This window comes from Balaenoptera borealis (assembly GCF_965194805.1).
Source record: "Balaenoptera borealis genome assembly, chromosome: 4".
NCBI classification, from domain to species: Eukaryota; Metazoa; Chordata; class Mammalia; order Artiodactyla; family Balaenopteridae; genus Balaenoptera; species Balaenoptera borealis.
Genome location: NC_138861.1, coordinates 78,672,299 through 78,695,981, shown reverse-complemented (window position 1 = coordinate 78,695,981; position 23,683 = coordinate 78,672,299). Strand labels below are relative to the sequence as shown.

General features: G+C 35.5%; 1 protein-coding gene across 6 annotated transcripts in view; it reads right to left on the bottom strand.

Moving 5' to 3' along the window:
• Positions 1-23,683, bottom strand: part of FRYL (FRY like transcription coactivator) — a 293,684-nt gene that overhangs the window by 162,923 nt on the left and 107,078 nt on the right. For all 6 annotated transcript variants that reach the window (XM_082390370.1, XM_082390379.1, XM_082390377.1 and 3 more), the window contains one exon: positions 17,046-17,177. The gene's annotated coding sequence lies outside the window, so the exon portion shown is untranslated. The remainder of the gene's footprint in view (positions 1-17,045; positions 17,178-23,683) is intronic.

Sequence of the window (23,683 nt, the reverse complement as noted above, 5' to 3'; positions counted from 1 at the left end):
TGCTATTATTTGAAAGTAGACTGTAAGTTGAAATTCATTTTGTAAACCCCAGAGCAACTAATTTTTAAAAGAGAGAGATAATAAGCCAATAGTAGAATAAATTAGAATACTAAAAAATATACAACTAATTCGAAAGAAGGCAAAGGAGGAAGGGAAAACAGATGGGACAAATAGGAAACAACCGCAAAATAGATTTAAACCCGACCAAGTCACTAATTAAATATAAATGGTCTAAATACGGTGTGGAAGCATCACGTCAGGTACAAAAAGGATAATTTAGTGAATAAAACAAAGCTTTGTGCCCTTGGGAAGGTTAGGATCCAATGGTGGTGATAAAGAGTGTGTGGTATGTGTGGGTGTGTGTCCCCACATAAATCCATCCAAATATAAACTAACCAGTTGTGATTAAGTGCTGTGAAGGCAATAAAGGGGGTATAGTGACAGAGAAAACCAGAGGAGGCCCTGCTGAGTTAGGGTGATCAGGGTTGGCCACTCTGAGGGAACAATATCAAATCTGAAATCTGTTTAGCAGCGGATCTTCTTCTGAAGAATGAATCTTTATGCTTAATCCCCAAAAGGAAAACAGACTGAAATCAAAGTAACCCTGGCTGACCAGGGTTAGAGCACCAGAGTCCTACCCACTTGCCTGAGGAGATTCTCAAAGAATCCCTGAAATACCCATAGGGACCCAAGAAATATTGAGGTCAATAATTGGATGCTATAGAAGAGTTCTGAGCAGGAACAAGGTCAGACAGACCAACCTGATTGGTGAGGTGGAGAATGGACTTTAGGAGAACACAATGAAAGTCGATGGACTATCTAAATTGCTGAGGTGAGAGATAAGGACTAAAAAGATAAATAGTATACATACTTAGAATACAACAGAAAAGGGCAAAAAAGATGGGAATAGGAAGACAGATTCCATTTTTTCCTAATAGATACTTCTTGATGTATCTGGTGACTGACAGTATAGGAAAAAAAAAAAAAAAAGCGGTAAAGCTGAAAACACTCAAAGTGACCCCTAGGCTTAGGTGACTGTGTGGACAGTGGTATTTACCATGGACTAACCAGGTGTGGGTCACATCAAGAAGGGTTTGGACAACATAAATCTAAAGTACAAAAGGGATGTCAGAACTAGAGGTAAGAGGAGGACAAAGACAGAAGAGAAGCAGACAGCCAGCCAATCCCACAAGCTCTCCAACTTCTTCTCCATTTATGAGGGGGGTAAACAGAATTCACTATTTTCAAATACATGCTGGCCAACAATAACCACAAATTAACGAATTCAGCTGAAATGAAGAAAAGTAAAAACAAACATAAGAAGAGACAATAATTCAAACATGGCACTATGAAAGAGCAAATGAAATAAACAAGTGAGTAATGAAGGGACTCTGCTCCTGAAACACAAGGATCAGAATTCCATCTAGATTTCTGGAGAGAAAGGTTTCAGGTCATGACCAAATGAACTGCTTATTTTAGAAGTATAAATCAAGTTTCTGAATGAATGATCATAGCTATAAAAGGGTCTCATAAAAATAAGTTTTAGACAAATGTCACAGATGGGATTAATGCATCAGTATATTCACAAATTAGCAGCATAAAACCAATAAAGAAGCATTTTAACTAAGCTCAATAACTTGGGGAGTGGCTACCTATACAGCAATTATATTACTTGTGAATGCCGTAAGGTACAATTACCGTTACCTTCCTGACACAAGGTATTTATTAATAGCCCAACTTATTCCTAGCTTTTGGTTTAAGTTCTTTTCTATATATTTCACATGTAAAACAAAAAAATTTCTTCCTCTGCTTAAAATGAAGTAGTCCAGACCCTGTAATCATACTTTCTCCTCTGCCCTCACAAACCATACCAATTTGCTATCATTTGGCCCAATGCTAAGATATTATTATTTCTTGAATGAAAAAAATCTATTTCTGAATATACTTAAAATTGATTCTTGAGATCTTAAGAACTCTAGACATCAGAAATTAAATTTAATTGCCTGAAATAATTTTTGAAGATACTGGTGATAAAAATCCAGCTACAAATTTTCTATTCAAAAGGCTTGTTATTGGATTTGTAGTTTTACAACATGCACAATGTATATTCACTGCCCCAAAAGAAACTAGAATTGTTAATACTAAGATACTTTCATTGTCAATACATGGTATACAGATATATTGAGAAGAAAAGAGTATATGCATTACAACTGCTCAATCCTACTGGGAAAGAATAGGTAAAATTCTATGAACCATGAATAAGAGAGAACATAAAATGTACTGTCCAAGGCAGGACTTTTTTGAGCGTGAAAGTAGGCACGAACTATTAACAACATGTCAGAACAGAGATGTAAACCATTAACTGTCCAAGGTCAGTGGAGACCAATGGTCACTTTATCCATGAAGCACCATCACAAAGTAAAGGCTCACGACTTCCTGCCAACACTTCCCTTTCTGAATTTTTCCTACCTTGTCAGTAGCACAATAAGCTTTCAATCAACTAGAAATTTTTATTGTTAGAGCCACCTTTTATATCACTCAGTTTTAAAACAAAGGGGTGAGTTGGCAAGGCTGTAATAAAGTATAAGAGGAACAGTCTAAATCAGTAAAGGAAAGGAAGCGTCAAACTGCAGAGGCACTCAAATGTAAAGACAAAAATTACACTTAGGAAGTAGAGTACCAGCAGTGTTAGGAAGAAAAGATGAAGAGATTGTCCAGTGTAGTTAAATGGGCAAGCCCAAAACACAGGAAAATGTTTATGCACCGTCAAGCTTAATCATAATGTACTATATTAAAACTAATTTGGAAGAATTTACCTTCGTAATCTTAATATTCTTTAAAGCCTCATCCTAAACCTTATAAATCAGAACCGACTTCTTTATAAGATCCCCTAGGTCATTCTTAAGCATGGTAAAGCTTAAGAAGTGCTACTTTAAATTATATTAATACAAAAACATCATTATCTTGCTTATGTTATTTTTAGCACACATCTATACTTATTTAAAAATAGAGATTAAGAAAATTCAGGACTTCCCTGGTGGCGCAGTGTTTAAGAATCCACCTGCCAATGCAGGGGACACGGGTTCGGCCCTGGTCCAGGAAGATCCCACATGCCGCGGAGCAACTGAGCCCATGCGCCACAACTATTGAGCCTGCGCTCTAAAGCCTGCGAGCCACAACTACTGAGCCCGCGTGCCACAACTACTGAACCTGCGAGCCACAACTACTGAGCCCACGTGCCACAACTACTGAACCCGTGTGCCACAACTACTGAAGCCCAGGCACCTAGAGCCCATGCTCCACAACAAAGAGAAGCCACCACAATGAGAAGCCCACGCACCGCAACGAAGAGTAGCCCCTGCTCGCCACAACTAGAGAAAGCCCGTGTGCAGCAATGAAGACCCAACGCGGCCAATAAATAAAATTATAAATAAATAAATAAATAAATAAATAAATAAAATAATAAATAATAAAAAAGATACATTCATTAAAAAAAGAAAGAGAATTCAGAACCCTGAGAAATAATAAATATAAATTTTCTGCATTCCTTACGAAGAACTTTTTAGAGTTTTTTTTAAAGTTTCTCTATCATGTAGACTAGAAATATATGCCAGCTTATACTTCTTCTTGAGGACAGTATAAGAGATTGTCAGATGCCTTACCTAACCTTAAACAAATCACTCTCTAGAAACAGAAAAATCTATCAAAAGTCTAAGTAAAGGGGTTTCCCTGGTGGCGCAGTGGTTAAGAATCCACCTGCCAATGCAGGGGACACGGGTTCAAGCCCTGGTCCGGGAGGATCCCACATGCTGCGGAGCAACTAAGCCCGTGCACCACAACTACTGAGCCTGCACTCTAGAGCCTGCAAGCCACAACTACTAAGCCCACGTGCCACAACTACTGAAGCCCGCGCGCCTAGAGCCCGCGCTCCACAACAAGAGAAGTCACTGCAATGAGAAGCCCGCGCACCGCAACAAAGAGTAGCCCCCACTCGCCGCAACTAGAGAAAGCCCGCACGCAGCAACGAAGACCCAGTGCAGCCAAAAAAAAAAAAAAGTCTAAGTAAAAGTAGAATTCAAGATTTAGGTAAGGTGATAATAATTTACATCTGTAATATCTAAAATTATTTTGGATTATTGTTTAACAGTTTAAATGAATAAATCAATGATGGAATGTTCACTTGCTGATACAGCATTTAGGAAAACATAATTCTCAAAGGCAGACTGATCCTCATTTTGATCGCCATCTTTCTATACAGAATCATTGTCTTTCTAAAAAAAAAAAAAAACTACAATGAATTACCTTTAGAGCTAATTTATTCTATTAAAAAATGACTAGGCTTAATAAATTTTATGATTAAAGTAAGGCAAAGTGTGTATTGTATCCACACATGTGGCAGGACAGGGTGATAAAGATGGGTGAAAGGTACCAGTATAACCTAGTGGACAGTGAGTTCCATTATGGAAACGTCCATAAGACAAAATGATTGGTAAAAAGCAACTATTTCAGAATCACAGCAGGATATTAAAGGCATACAGGAAATGTGTTAAGCCAACAATTGTTATCTTTAAAGAATTAACCATCTGGCCTTCCACAAACAGAGAATTGCAGATTTTTTTTAACTGGAGAGTCTTTAAAGATCACGTAACATAATCCCTTAAATTTTAGATAAGATAACTGAAGCCCAGGGAGAATAAGTGAGAGAGTTGGATCCCAAATCAAATTAATAAATATTTATTGAACACCTACTATGGATAAAACACTACTCCAAGGGTTACAGAAAATAAGTATAACAGTGAACCGCTTCTTCAAAGTTTCCATTCTCTATTTCCCAGGTAAATTACCTGCATGTAGCTCTCTGATGATAGCAATATCCTTTTCCATATTCCGGCTTAGGGTTGGAACACTTAGGCCCCCAGGCCAAATCTGGTTCATCACCTAATTTGTAAATAAAGCTGTACTGAAACACAGCCACACACATGCATTCACATTACATCTAGGCTCCTTTTGCTCTACGAAGTCAGAGCTGAGCAGTTGTGACAGAGACTTATAGCCTACAAATCCTGAAATATTTACTATCTGGCCCTTTCCAGAAAAAGCTTGTATTCTAGATCATCTTTTGCTTGATTTGAAGCATTTTTTTTTCTTTTTTCATTTTCAAACTAATGGGAGGCTGCTTTTGCCTCAGGAACCACTGCCCACTGAGCAATGTGCTAGATGGTTTTGAAGGAAGAAGTCAGTGGGCTAAATACGGCAACTGACAGCAGCTCTTCAGAACAAGTGAAAACTTGCTCTGGCACATAAAGGACGAGAACCAGAGGACAGAAGACGCTAACCTTCAACAAACATTTAATAACTGCTTCCTAAGTGCCTGCCATGGGGCTGAGCTCTGGGGCTACCCATATAAATAAGACCAACTCAGTTCTGAAAGAACTCACTATCTGGAAAAAGAAACAATGCTTTTATATTAAATGGAATAATAGAAGCCAGTGGACAATGACAGAGAATAAGTAACTGAGGTTGGGGGCGAGGGAAACTATCAACCCCAAGGACAGTCACACAGAGACTTCTATTCCCCCTGCAGAGTTCCAGTTTCAGGAAGTAACCAGGATTGGAAGCTTATAACTATGTATGGTTGCCTCAACCCAAAGGCCACTACTTATAGGTGGGTGGAGTTAACCCTTGGGCTGTATGTTGCTTCCTGAATTCCTTTTATAGCACACTTTATTTTTGTTTAACCCTCCTAGTATATTCTTTTAGTTACATTTTAAATTTACATTCAGCTTTAGTCATCTTAACCTATTTTACTGTGCATTTTAACCTCTTTGTTATTTTTTTAGAATCTTTGGATATAGATATTATTTTCTATCATTTTATTCATCTTTTTACACATTATTTCAGTATTTTTCCCTAATATTTATTTATATTTTTCTTATACCCTTTTGTTTCAACTATTTTATCTTATCCATAGTATCTCCTTCCTTTTGCTTCTCTAAGTGAGAATAAACAGGGGTGATCATCAAAATAGTCAGCCACCAGGAAGGTACGGTAACTGAACAATTTAACAAGCCCAGCCTCAGAGTGGAGGTGGGTCCTGGAGTCCCTGGTATGCCTAGGTCTCACCCTTTAGTTGATGAAACCCGGGGTGATCAAAGAGGGTCCTGGGGTAGGACAGGAGGGCTGAAGCAGCAGGAGCACGTGGGGGAGGGACGTAGGAGTAGCTAAGTATCAACTGATACGAGAAATTGTAATACTTTAACAACCAGTATCACCATACTAGATAAACATCAATTCTGTGATTAGGAAATGAGAGAGTAAGTGGGATAGAGAGGAGACTATTCTAGGCCTCTTAAAATGGAGACAGATGCATTTTTATTTCGATTAAGTTTCTTAAAAGTCCTTTCTAAGAGCCAAAGAAGTAAAGACCCTGACCCTAACTCTAGTCACACTTAACTGCCCCAATTTCTAAAAATATACATCCACGTAACTTGAGGAGACAGTCCAAAATGACCCTTCTTAAGAAGCGTTAGGCTGGGACTTCCTAGTAGTGCAGTGGTTAAGAATCCGCCTGCCAACTCAGGGGACGTGGGTTCGAGCCCTGGTCCAGGAAGATCCCACATGCCGCGGAGCAACTAAGCCTGTGCGCCGCAACTACGGAGCCTGCGCTCTGGAGCATGCGAGCCACAACTACTGAAGCCCACGTGCCACAACTACTGAAGCCTGCGCGCCTGTAGCCTGTGCTCCGCAACGAGAGAAGCCACCACAATGAGAAGCCCGCGCACTGCAAGGAAGAGTAGCCCCCACTAGCCGCAACTAGAGAAAGCCCGCACACAGCAACAAAGACCCAACGCAGACAAAAATAAATGAAATTTAAAAAAAAAAGTGTTAGGCTAACTTTAAAAACAGCCAAGAGAACCTACTGAAGTAATACTGCTACACTAACTTCTAAAAACCTTTGTATCAGAATCACAAGATCTTTTGGCAGTAGCTATTTGGAAGAGCACACATTACAAAGAAGGAAAGCACAGGAGAAGGTGTTGCAACTCAAGTTCCCACGAACTGTCATGTAGCTATAAATCACATGCTAAAATGGTTCGGAATTATGCACAACGAAAGACCTAGATCCATTTTTCTACGATGGAATGCTCCAAAGATAAATTCTAGTTAACTTTGATTCATCTATCTCCAAGTCAAAAATTCAAAAGTTTTCTTAAACAGTAACAGCCACTATGTATTGAATCATGTATCAACTTTGTTACCATTTTTGGTAATCTTGAAAACAATGCTACAAAGAAAATATCATTCAAAGTGATAGGTGAGGTCAACTGGCCTAGAGAGATTAAGTAGCCTGTTCAAAGACACATAGCCAGTCACCAGTGGAGCTCAACTCAGTCTGGATCAAAGCCCCACTCCATGCCATTCTCAATACTTACTTCACTGCCTCTCTCCCATCACGCCTGTAGGTCTTTTCCAATATCTCTCCTCTATCATGAGAATTCTCACAGACTCAGAAAAGGCATGAATATAACCACCCATACGGCTTCTCCTGCAATCGCCAATGAAAACCACCTGAAAAGTACTCCAAAGGCCCTCTACGTAAGGGATCCTACTTGATTTCAGGACACTATGAAAGCCCAACACTTCCAAATCCCATTTATATAAACAAGAAGAATTCATGAACTCCTTCACACACTTACACAGTGAGAACAAGGTATCATTGGGGTCAAGCCAGAAATTCCATAGCAGACTGATTATAATTTGGAGCTCAAGTTCTTCCATGACACTGTCCTGCCCAAGAATCTTTTAATGACATTTGAATTCCAAAGGATTCTCTATCTCCTTTGGTCTGTTATCACTTACAAGCATTTGAAGCGGCAAAAGAAAACCTCAGAGTCCAGCCTTGGATGAACACTTAAAACACTCTTTACTCATCTCATTCCCTTCTAAAAAGAAACTGGCCTGCCACGCTATTCCTCTACCCAACATAGGGTACATCAAACAAAAGCGAGCTATTCAGGAGATACAAAATCTAATAACCACTGAGAGCAACGGTTCGACAAAAATAAAACTAAAAAGATCACTTATTAAGGAAATCCAGTTAGTAATAGTTGGCATCCCCCATTCTTCACTAGTCAAATATAAATAGCAGCCTTTAAAACTCAACCAAAAGACATCTGGAATTTTATATAACAAGTGCTACGTTTTGGTCTGTTCCTCCTAGTAAGCTGTGCTGAACACCTCAAGAGAGGTATACCAGTATACTATTTAAATGTTTATATCTCATGGAGTCATTAACACTTTATAATGAAATGAAAATGGTATCTTAATGTGAGTCTCAACTGTTTTTGTAAAAGTCATGTGAAACAGCTATTTACTTAACCAGCTTACATAACCAGAGTGTTAGAGAAATAATTATCAACTGTTCATTAAACCGTAACACAGGATCTGAAAGAGATGCAGACATATTGAAATTAAAGTGTTTTCTTATTGAAATATAGCTCTTAATTAAAATGAAAGCACCAAAAAAAAAAAAAAAAGTATGTGTTCTTTGGTGGAACAATTAAACTTGATAGATACACTAGTCTTTTAAAAAATATTTTATACATAAAGATTCAAAAACATCAAACACTGCAGTGAGGTGGAGTAGAAGGACAAAATGCCTGACTTTAAAACAATGGCATGGGCTTCCCTGGTGGCACAGTGGTTATGAATCCACCTGCCAATGCAGGAGACTCGGGTTTGAGCCCTGGTCTGGGAAGATCCCACATGCCACAGAGCAACTAAACCCGCGTGCCACAACCACTGGGCCTGCGCTCTAGAGCCTGTGAGCCACAACTACTGAGCCTACACGCCACAACTACTGAAGCCTGCGTGCCTACAGCCCATGCTCTGCAACAAGAGAAGCCACCGCAATGAGAAGCCTGCGCACCACAACGAAGAGTAGCCCCCGCTCGCCACAACTAGAGAAAGCCCGCGCGCAGCAAAGAAGACCCAACACAGACAATAAATAAATAAATAAATAAATTCATTTAAAAAACCAATACACTTTCTGTGGGGATGACAAATATCAGTATTAGGAAATCCAATTATCCAAAAAATAAATAAATAAAAAAAGGCATAACTATACCACTGAGTAGCCAAAAAAACCTCAAATAATTTGGTTAAGCTTCTCTGAACTTTTAAAACTTTGTACAACAACCTATCTCACAGGGTTTTCATGACAACTTAGATAACATCTGCTCATTCAACCAATATTTATTGAGCAACTATTATGTTCCAAACCCTGGAACACATCAGTAGACAAAGCAAAGTCCATGTTCAACTTATATTCTGAGAGGGGAAAAGGGACAGGTATGCACTAAATGGGTAGACAAATGAGACCATTTAAGTTATTTGTAAATCAAAACAAGAAAACAATGCCCAGAATACATAAGGTGCTCAAATAATGTTGACATATATTTAGTTCTGTTCAATGTCTCATTATCTCTGTTCTTGGTGAATTATAAAAATCAATCATAATATACTTACACTCACTTATTCTTGACTCCAAACAGAATGAACAACAACAAAATTAAGGTTGATTGCATCAGAATAAAAATAACCCAGTCCTGGAGATACAAGGACTTTGCAGCTGTCACAACAGAAGCCTGTGGAAACACACTGCCTGATTCTTAGGATCTGACGCATAACTATGCCTAACATTCATTCTCCTTCAATGGTGAGACAGCACTGAAGTATATTCTGAATCAGTGAAGGGCATTTTCTCCCCACCAACTCTTACGCCTGAAGATAAATATTAGTAGAACTGGCACAAACAACATCTATCAGTGAAATCAGTCTTTGATCACATTATTAGGACTCTACACAAAAAATATTGGACATTTAAGCATCTATGAATAAGATTATATAACATGAACACATGAACATTTTGATTCCTTTTTTTTTTATTAAGGACAGCAAATAAATGATTTACTTCTTTAACAAAATTGCAACATTATACAACTATATAGAGTCCCCTTATTATAAATTATAACTGTTAACTAATCATTTAATCAAAAAGCTCCATTAAAGTAGGAATCAGGGGGGTTGGGGGGGAAATCAATAGGTCTACTAAAGGTTTTAACTTAATAGAAAATCCATGTTTATTCCCTAGCCTTTTGATGTAGTGCCAAGTCCCTGTCTCTTAAGGTGAATTTGCTGATTACTCTGTTGTCTTTCTCACCTAAAATACAGCCCGTGTACATCACCTATGATACCTAGTTTCAATTTCTTCTAAGTGGAGTGGGAAATTGAAGGTATGTGAGGGCAAAATCCTTCCAATCTTGTATATTTCTCTGGCCTACATGTAATTTAAAAGCAAACTTTTCGAGGAATTCACTTTTATGGAGTATGACCAAAGTATTCAACTTTTTTACACCGAAACAACTTTCTTTTCAGCCTCATACTTTACTGAATTATGTGATACCTAATTAAAATACATGATCACAACTACAAGTATAACTGGCATAAACAAGTTTGGTTTAAAACGCAACCAACTCTTGGTAAGCCCACACCTGAATCTGCTCGGAGCAGATGCGGTGGCAGGGGGTCTGAACAGTGTGCAGTGAACTACAGGCATTTGTTAATATATTTTACAGAGAAATAGAGGATTTCTGGTAAATCCAGTGTGTTGTTTGCGAATTTCTATCAAACTCTTAAAACATTAGGTTACTTAATATTTAGAGAAAGTTAAAAAATGAAAAACTTTATCAAAAGTGAAGAAAAATGTTCTTCAAAATGTCAACCCCTGCAAATACCTCAAAATTCTATGCATATTTTTGTTAAAGAAACCATAAGCATCTATAAATGTTTCTGGAGTTAAAATTAGCAAGGTAAATTTCTATATCCTCTCACGGAAGTACAATTATCAATCCATATTACAATTTTGCCTAAAATTCCTTAGAAATAATTTTTTGTAATTTTGAATTAACAATTAAAGAAGTTGGAAACAACTGATCCAAATACAAAGCTATGAGATTACATACCAGTTTTTCTCTAAAAGAATACTTCCTTCTTTGCACTACTGATATGAAATCTCTTCATACTCTTGATTTCTCCTTTCATTAAATGAGCAAACTGTAACGCCCTTTAGAAGAACTGTACCCAGTTCTTTGCATGACTTCTGGATAAACTACTACATTATCTCTATCCCAAAACCACCAGCAAGCAGGAGGTAAAATTCATTCATGCTGAGTTGCAAGTAATCAGTGTGTAGACTGGTGTGAATCATGTGGGTTTTATTCTTACATACAATATAAATTTAGTATCAAATTTTGAGATTCAAGAAAAGGACTTTATCAGTAAATCGAAATTTCAGAAACCAAATCTTTTTACAGATATTGCCAAAGAAGTCCCTTAAATTAATTTTAATAGTCATTCCCTAAAGTTGAATTTTATTTTTGAAGAGAAAAACGGGGCAAGAGTTATTCCACAAAGGACCTGTGGCCTCTGAAATTTCAAACAGATTCTTCAGTTGTTTCAGTTCCATGATTTTGCTTTATTTTGACTGATTGGTAAAAAGATATATAGCATAGAAAGCCCTTAATCGTTAAATTGAGTGCTATTTGCAAATTAATGTAAATTATAAAATCTCATTATTATACTTTATAACATATACGCTATGTTCAAAAATGTATAAGACAGTCTTAAAAAAAAAAAAAAGGAGCCATATTAAACTAATGGGCATAGGATATTACATTTAAACACCAGGTCCCTTAGATATGCTGTGGTACCGTGAAGAAAGCAACTAAATGATTCAAGACTGAAAGTTAAAGAGTAAATTTTTAATAACATAAATAACTGCACATATTAATGCACTCATATTCTTCACTTATGCATATCTATACTGTTGAACACAAAACTAAGTACTGAATGATTTAGATTTTAATTGAAATTAAGAGGGACTAACCCATCAGTAGTCTCACCTCCACTTCATCCACCCAAATGAGTGAAGACTATAAAAAAAAAAGACTTCTAATACCAGTATATTCTAGATAGGAATATTTCTTTTTAAAACTTAAAAGTTCCTTCTCCTTTCTTTTACACAATATATTTAAAACAGAAATTTTAGTTTCTCCTAATACTGACCCTATTTTTTAAACTGACAAGAAACAGTGTTAAGGAGAGTACAAAGAAATAGAGATACTGCCCTGGGGAGCTTAAATTGAGAAAATTCTGAAAAGTAACTTGACATTGTCTATCAAAATTTTTAATGTACATAGAAATTTATACTAAGAAGCAATCATACAAAGGCATAAAGTAATACAATAAATGGATAATAAAGTAATAAAATAAATGGATATTTATTACATAATTACTTTTAATAATTAAAAATTAAAGTCACTCAGTGTTCATCAATAAGGACTGATTGAATAAATTATTATGTCATACAATGGCATGCATTTTAAAGAGACAGAAAGATGGTTATGATGTATTAAATGAGAAAGCAAGTATCAGAACAGTTTAGATAGTAAATCTCATTTTTAAATTCTATAAGTAAAAATGTATATGTGCATATTAAATATGCATAAAAAACAGCTGTAAGAATACATATCAAACTTGCAGAGGATTTACAGAAAATCTCTTCTTTCTACTAAATGTTACATTAATTTGTATGAGCAGTTATATATTCCCTATAATAAAAATTCATAATCATACAGAACATTTTAACATTTTTAAGTGTTTTAGTCAAAATTTTAAAGCAGTAATTTTTTTCATCATCTTCTTAAAGGATTTTCTTTTTTTTTTTTCCAACATTTTCTAGTTACCATATGCAAACCTGATTTTTCTCCTGACACATGAGTATCATCCTCTCAAACTTTAAAAGGCATTATATTCAACTTTGCAGAATTATATGAAATAAAGGTAGTGACACAAAATAATCATTATTATATTCAAAGATTTTTTTTTTAATATTTCATCCCAAATATTCTTTATCTTTAGAACAAAAGAATGGGACTTTTTTTTTAAGTGATTTCTGTAGTGATAGATAAAACTCAGTATCTTGTTTTTCAGGTATATACCCTACCTTGTTTTTACCGATTGTAAAATAACACTTTTTTCAATAAGTATAATCCTTCATCATAAAAATATTTTCCAAGATCACTAAACTGTTAACTTTATTAATGGCTTTATCTTGATCTATAGCAATCAATATTTCTCCATCTAAACTCAAAGCAACATTTTGATACTAAAAAAATTTAGGCCAACTATATATTTACTCTTTTCAAATTCTTTTTAGTATTTAAACTTGATTTTCAAAATAAAGATTTATGCTCACTAGAATTCATACTTATAAAAATAATTTTACTTTCCTAAAATAGTTTTTATTAAAGGATTGAAAATACATTTTTACTTTACCTAGTTGCTGCTGTTGGTGTTTGTCATAATTACTGTGACCACTCTCCTCATCTACAGTCTTCTCTGATGAAAGCAAACTAAGAGGTTTCAACTTCAGCAATCTTGGAGGACTTCCCCAAAAACTCTCTCTAGTGTCCAAAACCACATCTCCCGAAAGAATGGGAGGAACAACTCTCTTCAAAAAGTCCATTTTAAGGTTCTTCTACATTACTGGGCCCACGAGCACACAGAAAGGTGCTTGTACCAACTTCCTTGATGAGAAGGTAAGGTCCACTCTTTGTGTCAAAGAGCAAAGAAACGTCATGTGAACTTAGGTGGGTCGACTGCCAGCTGTTTTGAAGCTGATTTTTAGGACATTTGCTGTTCATACTGATAAGAAGTCAAACAGCTACCGACTGTGAAACTGCACTTCATATATACATGTACATGTACAATGGGTGTTAACAGCAATACCGGGACTATAAAATGTTTAGCATCCATCTAGTTTAACATTTAGACTTTGAAAACCTACACTGTGATAATGTTAAGACAAATTTACTTTGGTCTGAGGTGTGTCTTACTTTTTAAATACACTGAACAACTTAAATGTGAAACAGTAACTTGTATTCAAAAGATAATTCTTATCATTCTGAAAATTCACTAATAGACCACAGGAACATCAAGTTTTACAGGAGGTGAAAAGGAATAATTTAAAACTATACTGTATTATGAACATCCCAATGTACTTTTAAACACACACAGAAAAACCTCTTCATTATAATCAATCATAAGTATCAACAGTAGCAAAGGAAACCTTGGCATGAATTACTAAAAAAAATTGATAATTTAAAATGTATGAATCTAAGAAAATAAAGTTGAACAGTTTAAAGTATAAATATTTAATTCAATAAACCCAGTAATCAACCTTACACAATTTATTTCCAAATAACTGAGCATTCTACTAAATATTTTAAAATAGCAAAAGTAGCTGATCCTACTGCCTTACTACAATCCAGAAGCATGACAAAATGTGCCAGTAAAAGGTGCCTACGTAAGACTTTGTGAACTTAAATTAATGTCTTTTCTCCCTTCCTTTGCCTGCCCTCTGGTGGGGTTACGAAGTGACAAGAAAGAAATGGAAAAAAAAAATGGGAACAGATAAAACGTAAACATCTCTAAACTAACCAAACTGATAACTTTGAAAGATACACATTTTAATAATAAAAAAAAAATCTGATTCACTTAGTCAAACACAAACACAATCTCATTCTTCCAACACTCAATATGAAGAAAATGGTCTACATATATTAAAAGATGAAGCATAAAATTGTCTACACAGATATCAGGGAAAACTGTTATAATATAAAAACAAGGAAATTTCTGGTCTGAACTGTCGAGTTTTTAATCCTTATTCTTCTGCCACGTTAATAATGAAGTCAATTATTCTCTATTTCATTCATTTAAAAGATGTTAAGTAAAAGTCCTCTACACATAAAGCATTAATATAGTATTAAGGTTCAGAGAAAATTTAGAGGATTTATTAATGCAAATCCTGTCTCATGGAATCCTACAGTAAAAAGGAAAAGAGGAAAAAGAAAACAACAAGAAGTGAAGGACTCAAATTTCTTGCCCTAAAGCAGGACTGTACCAACTAGAAAAAAACACTGACTTTAAAAAAGCCCTTCTCAAAAAAATAAAATTAAATTAAAAAATAAAAAAGTCCTTCTCAGAAGTAGATTCTCTCTTAACCCTGGAGCATAAGAGGATTAAAAATTCGTATCTGATCAGCCTATTCCCTACACACAGAAAAAACAAACTGGTTAGAACCATAATCCATATCCCTTAATAGCCTAGGAGTTATCACTGTATCTTACAGGGTTTTTGTTTTTTCCATCTTACCTCATTCATTTTTTTTTTTTTTTTTAATTTATTTGGCTGCATTGGGTCTTAGTTGCAGCACGTGGGATCTTTGTTGCAGCATGCAGGATCTTTCGTTATGGTGCGCAGGCTCTTCTCTGTGGCGCAGGGGCTTCTCTCTAGTTGTGGCGTGAGGGCCCAGTAGTTGCGGCGCACGGGCTTAGTTGCCCCACAACATGTGGGATCTGAGTTCCCCAAATCAGGGGTCAAACCCACATCCCCTGCACTGGAAGGCGGATTCTTAACCACTGGACCACCAGGGAAGTCCTTCGTTCATTCATTTTTTTTTTAACTGAAGGATAACTGACTTACAATATTATACTAGTTTCAGGTTTACAACATAGGGATTCGATATTTTTATAATTATGAAAAGATCACCATAAGTCTAGTTACCACCTGTCACCATACAAAGTCGTTACAATATTACTGACTATATTCCCTATGCTGTATGTTACATCTCCATGACTTACTTATTTTATAACTGGAAATTTGTACCTCTTAATCTCCTTCACCTATCTCACCCATATTGCCAACACCCTCCCCTCTGGCAAGCCCCTGTTTGTTCTCTGTATCTGTTGAGTCTGTTTCTGTTTTCTGTGTGTTCCTTTGTTTTGTTTTTGAGATTCCACATATAAATGAAATCACATGGTATCTGTCTTTCTCTGCCTGACTTACTTCACTTAGCACAATACCCTCTAGATCCATGTTGTTTTTTTTGTTTGCTTCCTCTTTACTGATACAGTCTCATATTCTTTAAAACAGGTGTCCCCAACCCCCCGGGCTGCACAGCAGGAAGTGAGCGGCGGGCAAGCGAGTAAAGCTTCATCTGCCGCTCCCCATCATTCCCCATCGCTCGCATTACCTCCTGAGCCATCGCTCACATTACCACCTGAACCATCCCTGCCCCTCATCTGTGGAAAAACTGTCTTCCACGAAACCGGTCCCTGGTGCCAAAAAGGTTGGGGACTGCTGCTTTAAAACTTATATGTGTGGTTTTCCTCAGGTCCCATTGTAGGTCTTCCTTATCTGTGGAGCCCAGGAACACAGTGGTATGCAACACATGCTGATTATGGAGGACAAGTTACCTTCATGTTTGTTCATGATGTACAAGACAACCATGTGTGTCACTGTTAACCTCACTGTTCTAAACCACACTTTCAACTGGAAAAAGGAAGGGCAAGGATTAGGTGTTACAGGAGGGACCACAAGATTTTTCTCAGATTTCCTTCATTCAACAAATATTTGCTGAGCAGCTTCTTTAATGGCCTGTGCCCAATGCAAAGGCATTAAGGATATGTCTCCATCCCCAAGAAGCTTAACTCTCACAACTACAAGACTCCCTGTCTCAGTTGGCTAAGGCTTTGTTGAGCCTACATTACACTTCAATTTCCACTGCCCAGTAACCTCCTCTCTTTATAGGTTGTTGATCCCTAATAAACATCCGGGAAGCCAAACTCTCTTCCAGCATCAGTTTTCGGAGGACCCACCCTGAGACATACAGCAAGAGGGAAAGCATGGCACTCCAGTATCTGTTAGTAGCTGAATCTATGACAGGGAAATACCATAAAGCCTTGTTTGCATGTTGATATTTCTAAGATCTTTGGTTGATTATCACAACCTTGAACTCTTGGTATAAGAGTTACAGGACTGAGAAATTATAATAAAGGCTAGTCACTCAAAGACAGCATTCAAAAATCTTTTTAGACCTCATGGTCACTATTTAGCCTTTGGAACATTTATTATAATCTTACCGTAGAATTCAAGACAATAATTTCTTGGTGGTAAGTTGGATCATCTAATCCTGGCTGTGGGACTCTTGAGCAGTTCTGAGAATTAAGCATTTAGGTGTTAATCATCCAAGATTCAAATAAACGGCTTCAGCTCTGAAGAAAAACAAAACATGAGATTGACACATTAGATATGTTTATAAAAAGTACATCTGTGTGTGACTCATATCTACCCTTACTTCTGAATATATTATATTGCAGTGTCAGCTGGTGCTACAGTTATCCTCTTTCAATTAATGTTGCATTACACTTTTTTCTAAGTTTTTATTATGAAAACTTTCAAACTAATGCAAAATTATTAAGACTAGTATAATGAACCCACCGTTGTTAACTCACAGCAAGTCATGTTGCATTTATATTTTCACACCCCCGCCCAACCTCTAACCCACCACTCTGGATCATTCTGAAGCAAATTCCAGGCATTATACCACTTCATCTGTAGATAATTCTGTATGTATCGCTCTAAGACAAAGATTTGCTTTTTAAACATAAGGCAGTATCATTATAATATCTACAATAAATTCAAAATAATTTCTTTACAACATCAACTACCAATCAGTGCTCAAATTTCCCCAACCTTCTCATAAGTGGTTTTTTTGGGGGGTTTTTTTGTTTTTTTTAAATTTTATTTATTTATTTTATTTATGGCTGTGTTGGGTCTTCGTTTCTGTGCGAGGGCTTTCTCTAGTTGCGGCAAGTGGGGGCCACTCTTCATCGCAGTGCGCGGGCCTCTCACTATCGCGGCCTCTCTTGTTGCGGAGCACAGGCTCCAGACACGCAGGCTCAGTAACTGTGGCTCACGGGCCCAGTTGCTCCGTGGCATGTGGGATCTTCCCAGACCAGGGCTCAAACCCGTGTCCCCTGCATTGGCAGGCAGATTCTCAACCACTGCGCCACCAGGGAAGCCCATAAGTGTTTTTTTAAACAGTTTGTTCTAATCCAGATCTAAAAAAAATCCATACAGGCAATTGTTACTGTCTCTCCTAAATCCCTTTTAAATCTATAGTTTTTCTCCTTTCTTCTCTTTGCAGTGACAAGCCATGATGCTTTTACTAGGCTATGATTGAATGAATACGTTAATACCTTAACTGTTCAATAATACATTAAATCCATTTTCATTTTATTCACTAAATTAATCAGATTTGCAAAATAGTTCATATACCCACTAGGCCTAATATTTATCCCATCTACAGACAGTGTTTAGGATGTATATTTTTCAAAGTCCTATTATAATAACTCTGAGCGGGTCATGGATTGTGAACTACTATACCTTATATGTAATAATTTGATGGCTACTAAGAATGAAACCAATGACCATAGGGAGTTATCCTTTTACCACATATGAGGCCTCACATATAATCATGCGCATTCCATGTTTTTATTACCATGAAAGGTCTGTGCATTTTTCAACAGTTAAATAGGACACATTTTTAATTTGTCATTGAAACTCTAATCAACCTCATTTTAAATCACATCTGGTTTCCTACTATTTTTTCTGTTTAATGAATTTAATCCCCAACCCAACAGAAAGAACTACTTGCTGAAATATTAATTTTGTACTTAAAACTTCTTAATCTGAAATTCCTTTAGCCAACTTAGAAAAAAATATAATGATATTTCACTTATTCAGAGGTATAATCAACTAAATCATGACTAAAACCAAATCTTCGAAGCCCCAAAACTGGTAAATACGAACAAAATAGTAATTTAGATGCACTTGTTCATAATCAGTTATCATTCAGACTTATGGAATTTTTGACTGCCCCACCAAATATTTCTGAATATATTAACAAGCAGATATCTACAATTCTGCCATAACTTTTTATCCTTTATTTTATATAAGGTTAATGGAATTATTTCTCCCTCAAAGCAAATAAAGTTTATGTGACAAATAGCATACCATTTCTTGTACATAGTGAGCAGAGCACAGTCATGTGCTGGTCTGTATTTAATGAAATTTAAACTATTTTTCACTGTGTCTTCTAGGACAAATCACAAAACCAAGTACTCCTGGAGGACAAAGCAGTTTTAGGAATACTGCAAAAATTGCATCTAGGAATTGATTTGTACTACCATGTCTATGTCTTTCGTTTTGCTTCATTTTTGAATATCCTTTTGCTCAGACACAGCAAGGGCTAATGCCATGCTGTTTATATGTGTTTTCTCTTCTTATAACCACACTGTCAGAGCACTGTCATTTTAAGATTTCCCAATGTTTGCCTAGAATTTTCAATACCTCTCTAGTAGAGATACAGCCTTCCTATTTTCCACTTTCACTTTTGATAAAATAAACAAACTTTTATCTTTAGTTACCCTGGAAAATATTTGGTTTATACTTCCCTGGCTTTCTTTATAGGTTATAATCACTTTTAGCAGGGATGGGTTTTTGTTTTCATTTTGCTTGAGTGTGGTTTGGGCTGTTGGTTTTTTGGGTTTTTTTTTTTTTTTATATCAATTGCACTTTCACCTTGTCTCCATATATATTATCTAACATGGAACTCATTTTTATTATTCATTTCACTTGATTAATTTGGAGAATATTTTATCTACAAGAAGAGTAATTTTTATTACCATTTTTAGACTACTGCTTTTGAGATGATCAAGGTCAGAGAGGTTAGGTAACTGTGGTCACGGTATACACATGACCAAGCCTGTTGTTTCTTATTTTAAAAGAAAAAAGTCATATAAACAAGAGTGACTTGAGGAGGTCAGTTGGTATTTGACAACACTGAAGATAAGACTGTAAACAGTCAAACAGCACAAGCTTTAAAGGACCAAGGCTTTAAACCTTCAGCAAGACTAATGATCTAGAAGCTTCCATGTGTAATAAATAAAGAGAACAGTGGCCCAGCTCTGGGGCTTGGGAGGATTCTCAGATCAAATGAGGTCCTTCAGGGACAACCCTGATTCGCTTCAGTCTAGAAAGTAAAAGAGAAAGTTGAATGGGTGCTCAGATAACACATTAATCTCATTTCCTTTCTGAAAAGAATTATAAAGAACAGAAATGCCACAAATCTAATGTATCCTAATTGTAGTAAGACATGTGACATAAAAGTCTCTGATATACATTGATACAGAAAATGATAATCTCAAGCAAACAGAGTAGAAATTAAGAATAAGTGAATCTCAGTGATGTTCATTATAAGTACTCACAATACTTACAGACTTGGAATAGTTCATAATTTGAAAAGGAAAACAGGAAGTTATGGTGCCTAGCACAAGGTAGATTTGAGCTCAACATAATAAAAAGAATAAATTATTATATAATTCATTTTAAAAAGCTGCTTCATAAAGAAATAGAGTTCCTACTCACTGAGTTTTTAGACAAAGATTGTTAGAAATGCTACAGAAAGGGTTACACCACTGGGTCAAAAGATTAAGCTAAATTACTTCACAGATTCCAACTTGAAACTCTAAATTTCACTTCAAAATGTATTTTGTACTTATACTTGAATAATGGAATGTGTGGTGACCTAAAGATTCAATCATATTGCAACTAAAGAAAGAAACCACATTGCAAGATATGAAATCTATATGGGAAAATTCCTGCCCTTCTATTGAAATTATTCTGAGAATATTGGAAGGCCTCTTAAAATGATGCAATGATTTTTGAATAAATTAGAATAATCTAGCTCCTATTTGTAATGGCAAAATAAGTGTGGAAAATGTAAAATGCAATGACTTTTTAAATCTGCCAAAGATTATGGAAAATGTGAAAAATCTATTCACAAAGACTCAAATGCAGGCAGCAAATAATTACTCAAATTATCTTTTCTGTCTGTCTGGCAAAAGTCATTAAGATAAAGAATTTACAGTCATCCCTTTAATTAAGAAAGAAAATTAATGATTTATAAATTAACACTGGTTCCATCACACTTCAATTTTTAGAAATTCACTTTTTCTCTTATTTTAGAAATGTTATAATTTTTACAATTTTTAAAACAAACCTGCATTTAATCTTTTGTCATTCTTTTAACCTTCTACCAAATTTCAATTTTAAGAAGTATGGAAACTTATGATGCTGACTAATGCAATCACAGATTACACTATATCACCTGCTAAAAATGCCATATAATGGCACTAAAAATGCCCCACTGCTTTCTCTTTTAGAATAACTGGGCTTCACTGCAAAAATCTAAATCTCTTGCTGATAAAGCAATGTTCTCTGCAGGTAAATTTTTCAACATTTTGTTGATTTTACATTTTTAGCCACAATAGCAGTTACTGCCATACCACTTGGTTTAATGAAAACAATTAGAAAAATTTTCCATTCTCAAATTTAAGGGGAAGTTTTTCTATAACAATTACATTCATTGAATCAAATGAAAACAGAGCCAAAGTACATTTTCTAATAGACTGATGAATGAATATGTATTGTTTAGAACAATTTTCCTGTTACATTTCTACAGCATTACATTTCTATAGTATTTCTAACCCATTCTACAGCATTTCTGTTGGCACAGACAAAACAGGAATTCGACCACAAAATTATCATACAAATGCCCTACCTACTCATCTAGACTTAAACAAAAAGAAAATTTTGGGACAAATATAGAAACAGCCAAGCAAGACATCAACCTCACTAAACCTGGAATTTTTTTCCATCCCTGATTTCTAAAAATCCATTGCTGTAACTAGGCCACACATAAATTTACAAAAATCATACCTTTAACAAATATTTATTGAGCAGAACTATGTGCCAAGAACCAGGGACAGAGGAGTGAACAGAACAGACAAAAGTCCCTAGCCTCACGGAGCTTACCTTCTAGTAGGAGCTTGAATTTTGAATTTGAATTTTTTTGAAGTCATTCTTTTGAGAATCTGAAAAAAGTTTTAGAGGCCTCTCCTTCCAAAATGCACATATACCTAATTTTGCAGGGTTATGAACCTTTATAATCCAATCATTAAAAACCCCTGATAAAAATCCTCCTTATGCTTATTTTCTATATCTACCATTTATAGTTCATAGTTTCATAATTTTACTATTCATAGTGTAAAGAAGTAGTACAGTCATCCCTCAGTATCCAGAGGGTATTGGTTCCAGGACTCTTTGTGGAAGCCAAAATCATCAGATGCTCAACTCTTATATAAAAGTGTGTAGTATTTGCATATAACCCACTCAAATCCTCCCATATGCTTTAAATCCTCTCTAGATTACTTATAATACCTAATACATGTAAACGCTATGTAAATAGTTGTAAATACAATGTTAACGCTGTGGGAAGCAGCAAATTCAAGTTTTGTTTTTTGGAATTTTCTGGAATTTTTTTTTCTAAATATTTTTGATCCAAGGTTAGTTGAATCTGTGGATGTGGAAGACTCAGATACAGAGGACAGACAGTACTTTTTTTTTCCCCATTAAAATACTTAAGGCATTCAAATTTCAATAAAATGTTTTCTATTTATTCCATTTGTCCCTCTCACAAATTTATAGACTGTCAGAGTACCCTTTATCAACCTTGGTTTTTCCAGAAAAAAATTGATCCTAACCTCTTCGGTAGCTTCATAGGTAAATTTTCTGATTTCATTAATTATTCTCTGGACCTTCTTAAGTTAAAATCCCCCTCCCTCTGCTCATATCTTCAGCTAAAGTCTCTGTAGAAGTTACCACAGTCCCTGGAAGAAGATATATGCTCAAGAGAAACCACAATAAAACCTTATTTAACCCTAACAGAAACCACCAATTACCCCCAAATTTTTGTTCTTGCTTTTCACAAAAAGAGAGTGACCCCCTAGAAAAAAGCTTTCTTATTTTAAAATACAACATCTAAAACACTTTTAGGGTTATTACTGTCTCTAATCAATGTCTTATGCCTTTTATACCTATAAGTTTTTAAATTATACATTGGAAATTTCTCTACCTAATTATGATCCTGAGGTCCTAAATGATCAAACATTAAAGAAAATTCATGAAAATCTGATATGTGTATTTTAGATGTTATATAAAACAATTTACAGTAAAAAGGTTTTAAGGCTAATCCAAATTTTAAGTTAATCAGAAAAATGAATAAGTAGCTGTGAAAGGTCACAGAGCAAGTAAATGGCCACAATTTAATCTCCAAAGTTTGTCTTTTCTCTTTTTCTCTGTGTTTATAGTCTCCAGCAAGCTTAGAGAAGCCTCACTTTTGTAAGAGCAACTGTGAAAGCACAAATTCCCACTGATGTTTAGATGACCTATTTCTCTCAAATTTATAGCGCCAAAACAATTTCTCTAAGTTTAAGGAAGAATGATCATTTGTTACCTGCAGTCTCATAACTTGTATCAAAAGCCTTAAAAATGTTTATGCTCTTTGACCCAATAATTCCACTTCTAAATGCTTTTTCTAGGAAGATAATCAGAAATGCACACAGAGATTTATTCACAAAGATACCATTGTACCATTATTCCTATGAGCAAAATACTGGAGGGGAGGGGCAGAACAAAAACAAAGGACCAGTTGAAAAAAAATCATGGTATATTCACTAGACGAAATGTTATCCATCAATTAAAAATCATATTTTTTAATTAATATGCCATAATATTCACCATGTATCTTTAAGTAATACGTAGAAAAACAAAACAGTATTTATAGTATCTTCCTAATTATTGGAGATAAAACTAC